This window comes from Thunnus maccoyii, chromosome 6, assembly GCF_910596095.1.
Source record: "Thunnus maccoyii chromosome 6, fThuMac1.1, whole genome shotgun sequence".
NCBI classification, from domain to species: Eukaryota; Metazoa; Chordata; class Actinopteri; order Scombriformes; family Scombridae; genus Thunnus; species Thunnus maccoyii.
In genome coordinates, this window is record NC_056538.1 from 8,529,779 (window position 1) to 8,549,036 (window position 19,258).

A 19,258-nucleotide genomic window follows, 5' to 3' on the forward strand; every position below is an offset into this window, starting at 1 on the left:
TTTGACATTTTTGCACAGACTGTGGATTTTGCCCCCCATCATTTACAGTGTAGTGGAGTCAGGGAGGAGTCTCAGCGGTTATAGTGACCAATAACTCTTTCACTAGGCATGTGTGACAAAAAAAGTGAACCTATCCTTAATAAAATATATAATGTACCATTTTAAGGCAATGAATAAGCATCACTTACTGTCACTTCTCTGCCCTTCATTCTCCTCTAACCACCAGCCGTATCTATAGAATGTACTTTACATATACAGTATACAGTGGGTAAAATATTACTTTCTTTTTGCCTTAATTTGCTAAAAGCATTCCTTCTAGACAATAATATGTGCACAATTTATCTTTAAAAGTACAAGTCTGACTTAACAATTAACCTCTCCAGAAACTGACTGCAGCTCATCCTAAATCTGAGATTCTTCTTCCTCTGTGTGAAAATGAGTAAGTCCAAGGTTACTGAATGAAAACCTAATTTGGATTCAGTTGTTTTTTCATCTCCAGTAAATCAAAGTGGAAGAGTGCAACCATGTCTGCATATTCCTTCAGTGCAGACGCAGCTCTTTCTTCAGCGCTTTATTCTCTGATCCCTTCATTCAACTAAGGCAGCTAAGTGGGCTCATGAGATACATTGGCTCAATCTGTCTAAGTAATATTCCCTTTTATTCTTTATGAAACATCAAAAAGTCTTTGGCATGCCTCTGCCTTACAGCATCAGCCATGGAGAAAAATACTCCTTTCCTCCCATTATAGCCAGATCCATTTTAGATAAGAATCCTCCTCTATTTCCTCAAAGCACTACATACCTCATGCAGCCTGGTGGCTTTTGTCTTTAGACCAGGGAATGTAGAGAACCTTAGATATTCAACCACATACTCTGCAGCACTCTAACATGAGAGAGCCATACAACATCCAATCAATTATACAATAGATGGATGATTTGTGTGTTTTATCTAGTAAGCCTGCTCTGCTCTCCTGTCTCTCAAAGTCCAAGTGAAGATGGTCCTAAAGGACACAAGGCACTCATGTCCACCTAGAAACTACAATAACACAAGAGTCTTTTCATGAATACATTTAACAGATATGAGAAAATGCGGGTTGAGTGAGCTGACAGGATTCTGTACTTATCTCTTTACTCTGTTTAGTTCACGGTCTTCAAATCTGCTCTGATTAGTTAAAGAGCTTACAGTTACTGTATATTTTTGACAAGTTCTTAATACGTACATCTCCATCACTATCTCCATTCCTCTCGGCTTTTCGCTCCAAACATGCATTTTGATGAGTAAATGATCTGGAAAACTTATGACCTTGAAATATTTCTCTAAATCTTCTGCCATAGCTCAAGTGTGACAAAAAAAGCAGCAGCATTTTCTGTGAACCATGCATAAGGTTAAAAAAGCCCTGACTTATTTTATTCCCTTTATTATAAATCACAGAGGGACAGTCATCCAAATACAAATAACTGAATTTTACATCAATATGAACCTTAACAAAACCCCACTTCCAAAGATTGGATGTAACAAAAACACAGATAAGGAAAGCAAATCTGGCATCTTTTAAATGTACTGTCACATTTAAGTAAAAATAACAAATAAAATAGTAACAATACAATTAAAATAGCAGGATTCCCAAAAATGGCATAAATCAAGATATATTTGACGATGCCAAGCTGCTTTGAAAAATAGTGGCGTTGCTAAAGCATTCACCTGCAAAACAAGCTCTCAAAATCCATCATTTATCTGGTCTGACTGAGGATTGAAAATGCCCACTCCCTTCATCTCCATCCTAATGCTCCTCCTGTGGTGTCCTTATTTTTCTGCTCCCGGCTGTTCTCCATCGCAGCCACCACCCATGGTGAGTACGAAAAGCAAATCTATCTAGAAGTGTCATGTCATGTGGCAACGGACTCTACACCGAATTTGTCCTTATAGGAGATGTGTGAAGAGATCTGTGAATCCTAAAAAACCTGCTATCATGCAGGGATAACTGAACAAAGCAACATCCAGGTTCCATGTGTGAAGGGGCTTCTGTCTGTCTTATTACTCTTTTTCTGCTCCGTGTCTTTTATTGTTCCCCATGGATGAGTGTCCTATCAAAGGCAACCAAGATTTAGAATGAGCAGATGGTTCACAGTGAGACTGTTGTCCTTCTGACCTGCAGAAAGGTCTAAATGTCAGCACACAATTGCAACATTTATATTTTTTGTGCAATTTTGTGGTGAATTCAATTCAATTCAAAAGACAAGGCATTGTGAAATAAGTTCTCCGTTTGTAATCTGTCTGATTTGCTACAGTATATATGTCAAACATGCTGAATTCAGGCAAAAACAAATTATCCCCCCTCCAACCCCACCCCCCTGAAAGTAGACCATTTCTCACTGAGTAAGCCAACGTATATTCCTCAATCCGGAGGAAAAAGGATGTAAGTCTCCTTTCCCATTCCATCTGATTACAGTAGGTATATAATTCAGGATTAAATGAAAGGCAACACAAAATCCATTTTCTCAATAGAAGGCTATTTATTAACAAAAATTTTAATTTATTTCCCTCAATTACCAGCAAGATGAAGCATGGCTTTCACTTTATCTAAGTCCAAAATACCATAAATTCTTAATGAAAAAGGAGCTTACATTTTGAAGTAACTTAATCACCTGCTACACTTCTACAAAAGCACATAGGTTATGTCAGCTTGCATGTATTTTAGCAGCATTTGTCCATCATATTGCTGGTTGGTTGTTTAGGTCTTTTTTCCCCAGCAGATGTTTTGACTTGTTTTAGCACAGATGAAACAAATAACCTTGATGAGACACTTGAATGGAATAGAGACATTGTTAAGTAATGCTAATGAGCCAAAATGAATAATACCAGTGCGCTGGAACTAGCACACCTAAATGGAACCCATAATTAGTGCTATTAATTAAATCTACTTTTCCTGTTATGACATCTATGTCTCTGTATCATACAGTAATGCTTGGAACTTCATGCTACACTACACTTTTGCAGTCATTAGTTATGTATCGTAACTGCAGATTCTATGAGTATATGCATAGCCCTCTAAGAGCTGTCGCTGTTGGGTTTATCTCTGCTCGCATACACAGTTGTGAATATTTTCTTTCATGCCACTGTGCCCCACATGGTTACCCCCCTCAGTCCATCATCTCTGGAATATAATACCATTGTGACATGAGCTCTGCTACCGATAGCCAGCTTTTTCTTCAGCTGACTCGGGTGGAGCAAGGAGACCTGGATCTTAGAGGGATACGCCCATACTCATGGAGTCTGGAATTGCAATACATAACTAACATTCTATTTTGTATAGACTTCGCCCTCTAAGCGCTGTTGCTGTTGGGTTAAGGGCAAAGCTGATGTAGTCAATGCCCCACTAACACCAAAGTGCACAAGCAGATACACATACCAGTTCACAACCCCACAAATGCAGAGCATAATAAGATAAAAAAGCATAGACTGTGCCATGGTCATTCTCCATGCCAATCCCTGTGTGAAAGTCAGGGTGAAAAACTTTACACTCCTTTCACACAACACCCCTGTCACTGCAGAAGAGTGGGAAGATAATTACGCAGTGTAACAGTCCTTACACGAGCAGAACAGGTGATGAAGGACAGCACAGTTTACTAATCCATGATGATGAGATTAGAAGAACACCTCCTGGCACATGTGTAAAAAATGCCAGAGCTGACAACATGTCACCGGCCGTCGAGCATGTTCAACACTGAATGAGTTCCTAGAGGAACGACCACATGACTGCCCGACATCATGCTCAGCAAGCGCATCACCGACATTGCCGACACTACTCTGTGAGGTGCAACATGTGACAGAAAAGAGTTGAGAGGTTCAAGCCTGGCTGGGGACTACGTTGCTCTCATGGTGGAGGAGTCTGTATGCAGCCCAGATAAATTATCAGCTGGAAGGGAGGAGGGGTGCGCTTCTGCCAGTTTATAGCAAAACCCAGTGTTGAGAGATGCTGCACAAGCTCCACCGTGTGGAGCACAGCTCTCTCCTCAGAGGGTGCCATGACAATCAGATCATCTAGGTAAAACAGCACTCTGATGCCTCTCCTGTGTAATGGCTCCAGAGTCATCTCCACACATATGGAGAAGGTGCACACTCCTGTACTCCTTGGAAGGAGAAATGCAGGAATTTCCTCTGTATGTGGATGATTGGCACAGGAAAGTATGTGTCTTTTAGGTCAATGGATGTGAACCAATCGCTGGGACACATGTACTTCAACACGATTGATAGTCAACATGTGGAAAATGTCTCTTCATTATGCACTGAAGAGATATAGGTCCAAAATTAGTCTCATCCCAAGTTTTCTTCAGCACCAGGAAAAAGCAGGAGTAATAACCTTTGTTCTCCTTGCCTGGAGGGACACAGGAGATAGCCTCCTTCTCTAGGAGTTCCCACAGCTCTTATCTCCATCTGAGATGACATGTCCAACACACTGGTAAATGGGGGGTTGGGGAGGTGGGGTGGGGGGTTAGGGACTAGCAAACTGAAGCGTGTTGCTCTTTGAGATTAATCTTGTCATCCATGCGTTCATGGAGAGCAGAGAATAGCCAAAGCCCATGGGAGGGTGCAATGGAAAGGGCTGGTACTGGCCACGGTGCTGAAAGTGTGTGATAGTGTCCGTATTCAGCTCAAAATGTTCAGACCCTGAGTCTGACTCATGCAATGGTGAATACCTCCACTGGGTGGGAGGCGGGCGATAACTGTTTATCGTCTGTTGTGCACACTTGAGATGGGGATTCATCCCTGCTCATGAAAATGTGAGAGAGTTATCAGGCTGCCTCAGCAACTGACGCACTGTTTCAGGAATGGCGTAGGAGCAGCAGGTTCAGTAGGTAGAAGGCTCCGTGTATGCTTATAGAAATAGGGTTACAATATTGAAACCTTCATTCTATTTCACACAGGCTCTGCCTTCTACTGGAAAATTTTCTCAAGGTATTCCAGCGTGTCCCTATCCTGCACCAGCAGAGGTAGCGACTTGCCACTTGCTGACCAGCCAGCTGAGTGAGGAATCAGGAGGCCTATAAGGGCCTCTTTTTGGGGGGTTACACTGGGACAGTGTGTCTCTGTGTGGCCCTGCACCCTCAAGAAGGAAATCAGTCCCATGACTGATGATGATGACTTTGTTTTCAGCGGCTCCTTCGAGGATGCTTCGACATACTGCCACATGTCCAGGAGAGGAGGTGAAACAAAGGCTGGTTGAGCCAGATGAGTCAGACAGTGTGAGCCCTACACACTCGCCACCATGGTCATAACCTTTGGGAAATTACGGCGAACTGAAGTCAAAAGGGGATTTCCGAAGGTCAGCGATGTTGCAGACACAGACGAGAGGTTGTCATAATTGTCTATCGGCGAAGCCCCTGGGACATTCTCAGCTGAGGTATCCAGCACCGGTGGGGCACCAGACGAGGGAGACTCATCATCAACGCCGAGATCTATCTTGAGCTCCGGGTCGCTTTTGGCACAGTGGAGTGAGACATCACACAGCCAAAAATGGTCCCACTGTTGCCGGCGTTGAAATAGAGGAAGTCCTTGGCAGTAAACATGGGGCAGTGGCTGCATCATGCTGCTCTCTGCGTGGTCTTGACTTGTGGCTGGCAGGTTGTGGAGGAGAAGTGGAGAGCTGTGGGGCTCCTAGTCCTGACGGTCAGCCCAGCTGCTGTCACCGTCACCCTCCACATGAAGCACCATGAAGGTGTCAGCTTGCTGCTGCAGCTCCTTAGTGGGCATGCAAGCACAAAACTGGCAAGCAGCCCGGGAGCGCCAGTCCAGCATGCTCAGCAACAAGGCATGACGTAGCCTGCTTTGGGACTCTGAGTCTTCTTCATTCTTCCTCTTTCTGACTGCTTCATAACATGCTGAAGAAAAATTGGGAGCAGAGCTCAGGTCACGACAGTATTATATACCGTTATGACAGGGCACAGTGGCGCGAAAGAAAATCTTCACAACTATGCGCGGGGATAAACCAAACAGCAACAGCTCTTAGAGGGCGAAACCTATACGAAATAGAAAAGTGCTGTTCTGTGTCTCGCTCCTGGCCTCCTGCCTTCTGGTTCTCTCTTACATCACATCCACTCGTGAAGCCTCTCCCGACACTGGCCATGCCCACAATACAGCCAGCATGACCCTTATCATCACAACAGCAGACCCTGTCCACATCTGTGGCACAGCATATACTTTAGTGTGTCCCTGTTCTTTGTATGAAAGTTTTATTCAGCACAGTGTATTACAGGTCTGACAAGCAAATGCATTAACAATCAGCAGCACTTCCATCTGACAGCAGAGAGACAAGACAGCACCGTGGAAACACAGGCGGCCTGATATCTGCAGTTGGAAAATTGCCTCTGCTCTTACAGCAGCCTTGTTTATGTGTTTTAGAGAGATAATGGTATGTATTGAGTCTTATTACCCAAAATAAAAGCCATTTAGATTGATCAAATGACTGAACTCTGCTATTTTTCCAGGTAATTTAACTTTTTTTCGTTGAGCTCTAATGATACCAGACCATGTCTCATCTTGGTAGTGGTCCAGGATTATACGGTAACTATCAACAGTATGTCAATACTGCACTTCATTCACAGAACCCACTTTACTTTACCAGGCTCCAATTTCTCTTGTTCATGTTAATGTTTTTTTTGTTTTTGTTTTGTTCTTTTATTTTTTAACAAAGTCATTCATCAAGACTTATTATCACCTTTATGGCCAGAGGTACAGCATGGCATAAACATGTATGGAATGAATCATATTTTACTAACAGCAACATTTGTCTGAGACGTCTGCCTTGTCACGGATGACTTTGTCATTGCAACAGTGACCCAACCTGCTACATCACACGACTTAATCAAGCAGACTAATAGAAACCACGCCAAGGTGATAGCAATGAGAAAGCTGTTAAACTTGGTGGATTGTGACAGATGAATGCATTGTGCCTTATCTTTTTTCATATATATAATAGTGCCATCCTGCTGAAGAAAACCTCTTTTCCTCAAAAGGAACAAGATGAGGTTACAATCATTACTGTCCACACCACAACACACTGCATCTGTGTTGTCTGCCTTTACCTCTCTCTATTTGTCTTGTTACCGTTAGGATAAAGAAATAGATAAAAAGTAAACATATCAACGGTCAACAGAAGAGGGTAAAGATGTTGGTCTTCAATTAATTCAACTGCTATGTGTGCCTTATCTTTTAAATGAATTGTACATTATGTGTGCTAATATTTCATTCAGGGGTGGCAACAATTCCATCGTTGTGGAAACCAGCCTGGACAGCACACGACACATCTATATATGCCAGGGCTTTGAAAACAATACAAAAGTAGTACAAAGGAAATCAGAAAACAGGGATTCTGCTTTCCATCCATTGTTGCTTGGGCTTTTAAGGGTAGATGGTAATTAATTGATTATATTAGAGGCTGGATTGGAATTTTCTTCATTGACTCTTAAAAGAAAAACCACATACTATGTTCAAGGATAGAGGCCTCTTTGGGTCATGTATGCCTCATGGTACAACACAGTGCACTGTGATCTAATTAAAGCAACTATGGAATAGCTTGTACAGGTTTATTTTTTTTAAGGCTTACACAAAAAGCTACTTTGATAATTGCAATGCACTAGAAAAACTTAAAATCCATTTGTAGAAATTAGGCCATAATATTATTTCACTTTAATCTTCTGTAGGAAGTACTACATCACTTCTGTTTGTTATGCATATAATGTCATGTTTCGTTGGCTTTCTTAAGCATTTTGCAAAGATTTCATCAGCCCAGGATGGAGTCTCTGCTCCTGCAGAATCAATATTGGTGTGATAGCTGCATCCCACCACTGACAGTCTTCTGGTTACTCTGGTCTGGCCAGAGCACATAAGAGTGAGAGCTGAAATTCAACAGTCAGCTCCTGCTCTTAGATTCAGAGAAATGAATGACTAGTAATCACATCTCCCTCTTGTCTTTCCTTTTGTTTGTTTTTTTTGTGAAAAACCATTACAGGGAAATTGTTCATGGAAGAGAAACACAGCCATTCAGATTAAAGGAGGCAGAAAGCAAACAGATGAGCCAGTCAGGTCGAGCATCCATGTATTGACACACACACACACACACACACACACACATAAAGTTTCTTTAAAATCTATAGTTCATAATAAATGATGCCGAGGGCAGATTAGTCATGTATCCTGGACTGCAGGAGGATGAAAGTGTTGCCATACTTGAAATCACCATGAAAATACTGTTTGGAGTCTCTGATTTTGAAGCTGAAACCAAAGTGAAGTGGAAAAAAAGGGAGCCGTGGACAGACTTCGATAAACATTGGGGTTCAAATCCTTATTAACAATCAAGACACACATACAAAAAAAAAAACAAAACACTGTGGCACCATGTAATGTTGTGACTCTTTTCTCATCGCATAATTTTTGTTTTTATTGTTTGTTATTTTACATTTTGGAGAGAAATAAGAGAAATAATTGGTTCAGAAGTTGAGTAAATGTAGGTGTCTGAAAATCAATGTTGGGAAAGTGTGGAAAGGTTAGGACAGATGTCAGCATCACTGTGCTTTCAGTGTGAGGAACATTACATTTTCTCTGCAGTCTCAGTCTCTTCAAGTCTTCTTCATGATAGGATGTTGGCCTACAGTGGTGGTCCTGTGACTGGAGTCTCTAGAAAAACAAATTCTTCTCACATTCCAGACTTACAGCTAGAGAACAGCTCCCGAGCTGTTTCATTGGCTCTTATTAGCTTTAACCCTGGCAGCAGGAGTCAAACACTATCTCTTAGATCTGATTCTTATCCACCAAAAAAAGTCTACAAATTAATGCGCTGTGGCTCCGTGCTCAGAAATGTGATTGTGTTTGAAATGTATGACTTTTTTGTCTTGGATCTCACCTCCACAGGCTGAATGGTTTAGCACAGACAGCTTTTGTTTCTGATTAATCAGAGCAATAAGATGAGCGAAAAAATGTCATCACTCTGATGGCAATTTTTGGTTTTTGAAAATGAATCTGTTGTCAGAGATTAAAAATAAACTGTTGTACTTAGAATAAATGCACAGCAATAATGAAATAATGCTTAAAATGCGAAGAAACCACTTCATTTAAACACTCTTAATGCCGTCTGCATTGATCTATGAATTCATGAGTAAGTGTAAAAGCATGTGGGTGATTCTTTCAGTATCTGCTGTCCACAGCTGCATAATAATGTATGAAAACCTTCTGCTTCAGTTTATTACATCTTTGCCGCCATCCAAATGCAGCAGGATAGATATGTTGATAAATATGCAGCCTCCGAGTTGAAAACTGCAGCGCCAGAGCGCAGTGACAGTAAACATGACTGTTTACTATGTTTACCTTGATTGAATCACCTGAAAATGACACAAGGCTGGTAGAAAATAACCATACATATACCTCTACACACGTCAGACTGATCACTTATAACTCAGAATTCTGCCTGTTATATCCCTGATATTCCAACCCGGAGAGGTTGGAATATCAGGATCTACTGTGCATCATTCTTCCGCTTAGATTTTTTTTTTGGTTTTTTTGTTTATTACTTTACTTTTTATATTGATGTTCAATGTTTTATTCTTGAAATGCATTATTGAACACACTCTGTTATATGAGAGATGATGTGACCATTTACAGCGGATTGATGTGATCATATAACAGGCCAACATGACCATCCAGCTTATGTGGATAAAAACAAGCAGATTAATATGTCTGTTATATAACACACTGTGTTTGTGCTGCTTTATTGTTACTCAATTTAACTTTATTTAAAGAGCTTTTTTCATACAGGTTAGTGCAATTCAAAGGGCTTCAAGGATGACTGACAAGCTGATAATAAGACAGAACAAATATAGACAGTAAAACAATTTGAGACTAATGAACACAAGGAATAAAACATATCAAAATGTAATAAAATAAAATAGATTTGAATATTATTATTATTAATAATAATAATAATAATTACATTAGATGACAAATAAAATCAATGAGTGAAAAAAACATTTACAACAAGAATACAACAAAATAAGTGGTTAAAATAAAGTAAATCATGTCTATAGATCATTCTTAATCAACAGCCAGGCTAAAGAGGTCGCTGTCAGATCCTCAGACAGACTGTTCCGGCGGGTCGGTGCAAAGAAGTTAAAAGCTGCCTCACAAAAAGACGTGCAAAGGTCCTGCAGTTGAAACAACTAAAAGACTGAGCCAAGCCAGAGGACCTGAGGGGTCATACTGGTTCATACATCGCAAGCATGTCAGACATGTAGGCTGGAGCAAGACCATGAAGTGCTTTAAAAACAAGTAAAAATCATTTTAAAATCAATACTGAAATGTCACTACAGAAGAATCAAATTTACTGACTGTAGAAGCTCCCTAGACAGCTGAGAAACAACAAAGTGCTACAGTCCTGCCACACACCACTGATGAAACATGTACAGCAATTATTGTTATTATTGAATTGGAGAAAATATACGATAACTATACACTTGATGAAAATACATAAATCAAATAAATGTTTATTAGGATCAGTGACTAATGGCAGGTACTTAACCTATTTGCAAATAGCTGATGCCCACCCATGCTATTTAATTATGTTGCTTAGCAACACTAAGTAGAATACTGTACTCTGCCTTTGTAGAACCCTTGTGGGAGTGCGTTAGTAGCTACTGAACAGAACAGCGCCATTATGCTTTCAAGCAGGCCTAGGAATTTATTGATTTGATGCACATATAAACATCACTGCATTGAGATCAAAAGATTGTGGACATTTCTCCCACCATCTCTTTTCTCTTCCTGCTGCTCTCTTCCTCTTTGAAGTATGATCCTCTTTATGTGTGTGATTAAATCTACAGTCTTTTGTGTGGGGGATAACGTGCAGAATCACAATAATATACACTGCCTCAGTTCAGGAAAGATTCATGAATATCTGAATTAAAGTTGAGGTGAGCAGACTGCGGTAAACAGTCCACACAGCTCTTTTATATGTGATTCACAATGAGCTTTAAATCTTCAGTCACAGCTGGAAAGACGGGAGCAGTAAATCCATGTCCCTGGGTGAGAAATTCTAGGAGCAGATAAACATCGCTGAAGAGAACAAGGAAATTATTTTATGCCACCAAGCATGAATGTGATTAATATAAGGGCAGACGCAGACACACGAGTAAGCTTTAACCCAGCCTCACCCAGTACACACTCTCCCTCTGCTGTAAGCACACTGCTGCGTTCTCACCTTTCAGACCAAAATGTCTTTACTTCACTCTATTGAGTGACTGAAAGTAGAGTTGATGAGATCTGAGCGGGACTGAAGGGCATGTCCATGTTACTGCTATTAATCTGGAGTTCACAATAGCTTCCTACAACCCAGTAGAGTGAATCATTGTAACAGCTTCAAGCACCGGCAAGCCCTGATACGTCTCTCGCCAACACACATTTAAGGTAATTTTTTTGGGAAAAAGAAAAAAAACAACAAAACAATTATATCATGGCTCTGTGAAAGATGACGTATATCATTGCAAAACTGTTGATTAACAGGACTAGTAAGGTGGAGAAGAGCAGGGAAGAGTAAAGATGAAGAGAAAGCACTTTAATTGTGGTCACAGCCAAATTCTCTAAGTTGGCAAACTTTTCTTGAAGATGAAGACGAGACAAAAAATCTAAAAATGTCAGAATAAACAAACTGGTTTTTCTGGACCAACAAAAAATGAAAATAGTCCTGAAGGAGAGGCCATTAGTGCATTAAAAGCTAAAGGGACAATCCCATTGTGAGCAAAAAGCTGCTCAACACATTTCACGGCTATCTACCAGTTAGATTATGATTTATTGATTTATTTTGTGTGAAATATGAAATTTGATCTCAGGGTGGTATAGAAAAATCTCTGAGTGTCCAAAATGGAAATGTCTTCATCCTCTGGGCACCATGAACATGCGTGAATGAAAATATCCCAGTTATCTGCACATTTAATATTTCCATCTGGTGTGCGAGTGAGACTTTTGGCCTGAAGGAAGCAACAGAGGAAAATTCAGGGGGTCATCATAAGCCTAAAATTTTAGCATTTCTGCTGTGGATCAAGGGAAAATGTTTTTTTTATCATTCTCTGGATAAAACTGTTTTGACCCATCTGCTTCTTCCCATCTGCAGCCGGCCTCATCAACAAGCCCGGGACCCCCACTGACAGACTGTATCCCCCCCGTGGACATTAAACGTTATATTAACGTAACACCCCATAATCTCACACTCGCACATCTGTGATCTTTGATCTAACATGGTGCGTTATATTAACATAACTTCCATTATTATTATTGTTGTTAATTGCACACTGCATGTACTGTTTACTCCTGGTCAATATTTTGTACATTTCATCCCATTCTCTTCTATTTAATATTTAAAATTTAAACCTGTAGCAGCTCTTTTCACTTGGAATATATTTCACAGTTTTTTTTATTGTAAATTCATTTACGTTTTATATTATTTAGGATTTCTCATATATTTTTGACTATTATGCACTACAACAACACCAAGGTAAATTCCTTGTATGTGGAAACCTACTTGGAAATAAACATGATTCTGCATCTGACAGATTTATCAACTGACAGGCATCACGACTCTTATGCCCCACCATAGCACTACAAAATGCACAACAGCACTTCCTGTAGTGATGTAATAGCCTTGAGGATGGTGGGAAACGAGAGCTGCTCACATCCCAGAATTCAATATGAAGTCAAGAGCCATGCAGCTCCCGCTCAGCGGTTGTCTTCTGAGACAGAGATAACCCCACAGCGAGATGTGATGACACCCCGCTGAAGAGGCACAGCTTCGCCCTCCTATAGTCTAATGGGATTATCAATCCAGCTGCTTTGAATAAGAATCATATTATCTGTCAGTGCTCGGAGAGATATTGCAACAAAGGCAACAAAGGAGCAGTGTATCTGTCTGCTCAGGCAGAGGTTAATAATCTCACGGAAGACGGGGTTCTTTCTAAATAATCACACACTAAAAAAATAACTTTTGGTACTGTACATAAACACATAGTTGCTATGTTGCTGTTTCTTCCTGCAATCTAATCTAAAATCCCACTCAGGACGAGCAATAAAATAAAAAATACCTGATGAATTGTATGATGTTTACTACTTAAAAATAAAAATACCCCACATTACAGTACTCTCAGAAATGGTTGGAAGTTGATATTTTTGCTATTGTTACCTGAAGTATAGTATTTTGCTCTTCAAATGTTGCCTGGCAGCCAATTAGAAACAAGTATTTACCATTGCCATGATATAAGAGCAGTGGATGACACTGCAAAATCCAGTTTCTGTTTCACACATGCATGCACTAGTTTTCTAAAGTTCCCATGAAGTTGTGTTTCACTAGGCACTGTTTTAGACAGAACTGCAATTTGTGTGTTTTAATGTAAAATCTTTTGTCTCTTCCAGTAATTATTCATTTTTATATTATCTGTTAAGGTGATTTGTACTTCCAAAAGTGTCTCGGTTGCACGCTAAGTGTTTCATATTCAGTCAATGGAGAGACATTGTACGCCGTTTCACAACCTCATGAGATCTTTTACGACTACTTTGCAGAAATCTGCTTCATCACAGTCTCATATGACGTGATTAACACCCTCAATAAAACGACTGTCACCGTGTGAGATTTACCCATCCAATCAATTATGACTCCATGGAAGGCTTTTTATCCTTAAAATCTATTTGAACACAGGATTCAGATTACTGTCAGGACTCGCCTGTTTCCCTGCAGCTTTTATATTTAACAGGTTCCACTATCATTTACTTTGGAAAAGTGAGAACTGCATGATTGATAGTTGGAATGTACTGAAATCAAATTGACATGTATGACCATGACCAGGCCATGCCACATTATCACTCGTCAATTTTATTTTCAAGTTGGTATTCTAGTAACTTCTTATACTGGAGTTTGGTAAAAAAAAAAAAATATATATATATATATATCTCAAATCACTGGCAAAAACTTCACTGATTTTTAATTTCTAATGTGTCTTTTTTTACAGCAGACACTTTGAATTAAGCCGAGGTTCGACATTAATGATGCCCCCACTCAAGTCTGCTATTCAAGCAATTCATTTCAATTCAAGTCAAGTCAATAAGCAAGCATGCACCGGGGCATGGAATTGTTGTTTCTAAATGAAATGCCATTACTACTGTTATTAGTTACACCTGTTTGACAATTTAAAATATCCATTATGAGAATGGTCTATTCACATGTTTCAAATAAACTGCAACATGAAATAGTATTCCGGGAGTGGTTAGATTGCTCACTCAGGGTTAAATAATGTTATGGTCTAAGTATGGTACAATATGTAAACTTGTGTGTACAGTACATGACCCATGAATTTTTAAATTGTTGTTTATACTATCATTAGAGACCATTTATGGAAAAAAAAAGAAAAGAAAAGAAAAGAAATATTAACTGTGTCCTAAAGGCAAAACAAAAAAGGGAATAAATAAATTAAATTGCAGTCATTAATTCACAACCAGTCACTAAAACATGTCAGTTCACTTTGGTATGAATGCTAAATGTAGTTCTTCTGTTTGCCAAAACACATGCAAATCAGAGTGCTTGTCTTAAATGTGATGGGAGCACAGTTGCAGTAAACTGGTGTCACCGTTCTTTCACTGTACAGACAATAGCCTGGCAGAAATACAGAATTTAGGATCATGAATAGCCAACAGCATCTAGCTGACAGCCAGTGAAGTGAAATCAGGAAAGTAATACAAAATTCCCCTGATATGCAACAAAGAACATCATGAACTTTGCGATTCATCTCATATTTTAGGCTGACGGCTGCACTGTGAGTCTATGAAACAAGCAAGCATTTAGCATCTGTACTTTTTTCAATCTGTTTTTCTATCAGTATGAGTATCCTGCTTGTCTTTATACACCACCTCCTCCCTTCACATCACTTTTTTCATCCTCTCTTCTTCTCTTCCTCTTTTCATCACCCAAATCTGCACATGAATGTCATTCCAGAGAAATGGGTGTTGTGGAAGTCTCTTATTTTGCTTTGACCAGACTTCAGCTTCACAGATAAACCACAGGAGTGTAGCACCAACCGTGAAAAGCAACAATGTCCAGACTGACATTAGAAAGACTTCAGACTGCATTTCTCTGCATGAGAAGGTCTCCCCTGGACACAGCAGGTGAGAGGAGGGGCAGGACAGATGGAAGGAGAGGGGAGACAGAAAGCTGAGTGCCACGAGCATATGACATTAACTTTCACTGCCCTTTAAGTCAACAGAGAATGGAGAACATTTTACTTTGGTAAACCAGACCAATGCTGCCTGATATTTCATTCATGTTTGATCTTGCATGGTAACATTCTGGTGTTACAATGGAAGGCCAGCTAATGTAATATACAAAGTGTCACAATGACTGTGACTGCCATTTAAAAGATAAACAATGCACGGATGTAATGGAGATGAAGTACATTTTAAGAGGCCTCACAGAGGTCAACTATGTTGCTGACATAATGGATTGCACAGGCTTGATGAGTGTTTTGCCATAATTTGATTTTTCCCTTTCAAGCAACTGTTTTTTTAGTAGCTAGCAGAACACTGGGCCTAATGCAAGAATAAACAAATATATTTAAACAAATATACATGTGATTTGTGGCATTCGCCAATTCCCCCGTACTTAGAATTTCCTGTTGTACAAATCATGAACAGATTTAGAACAGATGATCAGAATCTGCCTTCTTTTAGCAGAAATTAGAGAAAAACACTCGTTTGACTTGCTTTAGAATTAACGCCTTAGTCTGCATGGATTTGGAGTTTAAATATGACACTGATATTAAATTAAAAAAAACATTCGACTGAAAGAAATTTAATGCTAAATTAATATTCTGTTCGCCACATTATCATCATCATGGTTAGCCAACATGCTGTGAGGTTTTTTTTTAGCTTTTATGATTTTATTGGCACATTTTTGCACAACGTCCACATTTCAGTAGCAGCAGCCGACAGTGAAACTTCACCTACTGTAGACAATGATATTGTCTCCTTTAATTTTTCTGTGACTGTTACATCCCTCCCACATCCCCTGTCCGCCTCCCATCATGGAGTGCTTTGCTTTAGAAAGACCTCTTTAAACATCTAACTTTAACCCTCTTTATTTCTGATACAATGCAGTGATTTCTGATTGTTCCTGGCTCCTTGCTACTGACACTGCTACATTTTTTATGCTTGTGTCTGCGGACTTTCGAAAGCAGAATTTCTGTGGTGTGAAATTCTTCATTTTACTCTTGGGTAACATTTTTGTGAATTAAACTTGCCAACAATTGGAAGAGAATGGTTTGCCTCTTATATGACAATTTTAGGGGCACTGACTATACTTGATGAAAGAGATTTCCGCACACTTAGATCTATGCAGTATTTCACTTTAATTTGAGCTTTCGGTCTATCAGACCTTCATCAGAGCATACATGATTCAATAATGAAAAAGCAAGTAAAAATAACTAATCTCATTTTAATCAGTGGCAGTATGCAATACACATGTATACCCTGGTGGTTGAAGTTCCACCTCTTGGAAATTGTAGTTTTTAAGGGAGGCATACAAATGGAAGCCATAATTGTTATAGAGCACATACAAAAAAGGGGTGGAACACAGTGAATATAGAAAAAAGAACATATACAACCAAGAGGCACCTTACAGTCGTACCATACATATATAATTTCATCACATAGTAAATGGGGCTTTGAGAGGGATCAGGCTTGAGCCATCATAAATCAGAGATCCTCAGATCTATAAGAAAAAAGACCCCAACACTACACTAGAAATAAAGAAAAGAAACATTCTGGATCACAGCGTAACACTCATATCAAAATCCTCATTGAAGCCCATAGGCTGAAGTGTGTCTAAAGTGTCAATATAATAGAGCTCCCTTTGGCATATCTTTCTTTCCATATCTTCACCTCTTAGCAATTCAATGTGTTCAATGCCCTGGAATTGTAGAGAGGAGATAGGGTGTAAGAATTAATTGAAATGACAGGCAACAGGATATTTCACATCATTGAGTCTGATGGAGCTCCTGTGCTCTCTAATCCTTTGTTTCAGCATGCATGTAGTTTTACCTATATAAATCATATACATGGGCATTTTAACAAATAAACATTTTCTTTGCTGTATGTGATGAAACCCTTTCCCAGAGTTTTTCATGTGTTGTAGCACTGGGCGCAGTTGCCACAAAGAGCTAAAAGAGTCTGTTTTGGACCTGCCTTAATGTTGGCCCACACCAGCTTGTTATGTAAGTTAGGATCTCTTCTATAGACAAAGAGGGGAGCATCCTGAAAATGCTGGACTAAAAGCTGGGTCAAATAGGCCAAAATAGGCCAGTGTTTTAGAAAGGTGTTCTTGAGGACAGGGGTCTCAGGGGTAAACCTGATGATGTAGGAGACAGAGTAACTTTTATCTTTTTTGATATTTTTTTGCAAAAAGTCAGAGTGGGATTTAGAAAATGCTGCTTGGTAAGCCTCATCAATACACCATAAAGAGTAGCCTATTTCCAAAAAAACGTTTTTTCATTGCAGCAGCTTTATCAATGAATTCCTCATTAGAGTGATATAGGCATCTGAGCCTATAGAACTGACTCTTGGGTCAACCATATTTCAGAGCTCTGAGATGAGCATACTGGGTAGGAGGAATGTATTCCTATCCGTTTCTTTTGATATAAGGTAGTGATGAGGCTGCTATTGCATAATTCAATCCACATATCCAAGAAAGACACACATTTATGATCATATTCAACTGTGAACTTAAGGTCAGGATTCAAACGATCGAGGAGATTAACAAAAACATTCAACTCATTGCTAGTCCCTTGGAAAACGTAGAAGACATCATCTAGATATCTGAACCATTTGAGGATTTTGTGAAGGAAGGAGCTTGTTACCATTAAAAACATCCAAACGTCCAAAAAACCCCACATATAAATTAGCATATTCCAGAGCAGAAGTAGAACCCATCGATGTCCTTTAAGTTGTAGGAAGAAATCTCCAATGAAGGAGAAATAGTTCAGTTTAAGGACAAAATAATGTCATAATGTCATTGACTCTATTAAACAAACACTCAAATCATATGAAGATGGTCTGATGGCAACAAAAATCAAGAAATTCAAGCGGGACACCCTGGACTACATTCAGAGCAATGTCTACAATTGGGTCCAAGAAAAACACTGGACTCAACATCCATCCACCATGAGCCACCAGACTAATCAGTCAGATACCACCACGGCCGACAGCGATTTTCCAGGTGACTCTGATTCTAACAGGAGCTACTACCAGCACCCAGCAGACAGAAATTACCATACAAAAAATGGCCAGTGGTGTGGAAGAAAATGAGGAGGGGCAAAAAGAAACCAAGACCCAAGAAACAAGCCCCTCACCCGCCAGCAAGCCAGAATCCTGTGATTAACCTCTCTGATAAGGTACTCACTCCCCATCAACTTTCTGCTCTCACCAGAGGCTTAGGCTTTGTCCCCACATGCAAGACAAACTCTTTTGAGGTGAAGACAAATTTATTCTGTTTCTTTAGAAAGATTAAACTGAAATATATGTTTGGCAACTCTGATATACAAAGGTCTGATAAACATGTATTTAAGCCTAAAAGCACATTTTTGCCTTATACTTCAAATCCCTCTATCCAAAGTTTTTGCAGAATGGTTGAGCAAGAAAACCTTGACTTATTGAAAGACAAACCCCCTCATTCTCTCTCTAATCTTAGTCAAGACGAACATTTGGCTATACAAGAACTTTCTAAAGACTCTGAGATTATTATCAAGATGAGAAGAGGGCACTATAGTCATTCAGAACATGTAAGACTACAAAGAAGAGGCCTCCAGGCAATTAACTGATGAACATTTTTACAGAAAAGTGAAGACCAACCCCCCCTTTGATTTCCAAAAAAAAAAAAAAGATCTCAGATGTCACAGGCTGAGCTCTTGAACTGAATTGGATCTCTAAGAATGAACATGATTTTCTGAACTGTTAACACCCTGTAACTCCTGTATTCCATATGCCATCTAAAATCTATAAAAGCCTGTTTAAACCCAAAGGCCAACCTATTGTAGCCAGCGATGATTCTCTAATAGATCCATTATCTAATTATGCTGTATCATTTTCTTAAATCATATGTTCAGAAGCTTCCATCATATATTAAGGACTCTATTGATCTAATCAACAAGATATCAACATTAAAAGATTTACCTAATGATACAAT